The sequence below is a fragment of the Colobus angolensis genome, unplaced genomic scaffold (genome assembly GCF_000951035.1).
Source record: "Colobus angolensis palliatus isolate OR3802 unplaced genomic scaffold, Cang.pa_1.0 Scaffold224, whole genome shotgun sequence".
NCBI lineage: Eukaryota > Metazoa > Chordata > Mammalia > Primates > Cercopithecidae > Colobus > Colobus angolensis.
Genome location: NW_012115422.1, coordinates 210,135 through 211,153, shown reverse-complemented (window position 1 = coordinate 211,153; position 1,019 = coordinate 210,135). Strand labels below are relative to the sequence as shown.

The 1,019-nt window shown below is 43.5% G+C and overlaps 1 pseudogene; it reads left to right on the top strand.

Annotated features, from left to right (window-relative positions):
- The first annotated feature begins 482 nt into the window (after window positions 1-482).
- LOC105513137 lies at window positions 483-1,019 on the top strand (annotated as a pseudogene).

The window sequence follows — 1,019 nt, the reverse complement described above, 5'->3', positions numbered from 1 at the left end:
CAGAGTGAGATCTCAGCTGAAATGAATGCTCTATGGGATGCTGAATAGAAATATTATCTTTCACATAATGAGCACCTCCATGCCCAGACTCCCCATTCCCCATCTCATTAGGGCAGCCAAGAGCCTTCGTGTTTAACCATTGTTCTCCCTATGCTATTTGAGCTGCATCATATATATATACATGTTCTCAACAACATGGATGTCAGCACAACAAATATGACTATATTTAATTCGGATAACTCTGTGTAGACTGGAGCTACTGTTTGCATTTCGACTCAGATGCTGAATAATTACATACCAATTCATTGAAGACCTATGTTCAAGATTATTTTCTACTACCAATGGATTTGGAGAAATATATGTTTCTCCATAAGATCCCTCCCTAACTTGCCTGGGAATTTATCTGGAAAGTGAGTGTGGGAAACAGTAGTAGCAAGGTTGAGGAAACAGGATTCCACCTTATTCCATAAACAGTCATTGAGTGCTTTGCAGATGCAGCCATCGGGAGCTCTGTATTACCAGCCATGTATTACCCCACTATGTTCTTCCACATTTCTGTCAACGGTGAGTCCTTGGGCCACGTCTATTTTGAGCTGTTTGCAGACAAGTTTCCAAAGACAGCAGAAAACTTTTGTGCTCTGAGCACTGGAGACAAAAGCTTTGGTTACAAGGGTTCCTGCTTTCACAGAATTATTCCAGGGTTTATGTGTCAGGGTGGTGACTACACACACCATAATGGCACTGGCAGCAAGTCAATCTACGGGGAGAAATTTGATGATGAGAACTTCATCCCGAAGCATACAGGTCCTGGCATCTTGTCCATGGCAAATGCTGGACCCAACACAAATGGTTCCCAGTTCTTCATCTGCACTGCCAAGAATAAACGGTCGGATGGCAAGCATGTGGTCTTTGGCAAGATGAAAGAAGGCATGAATATTGTGGAGGCCATGGAGCACTTTGGGTCCAGGAATGGCAAGACCAGCAAGAAGATCACCATTGCTGACTGTGGACAGCTCTAA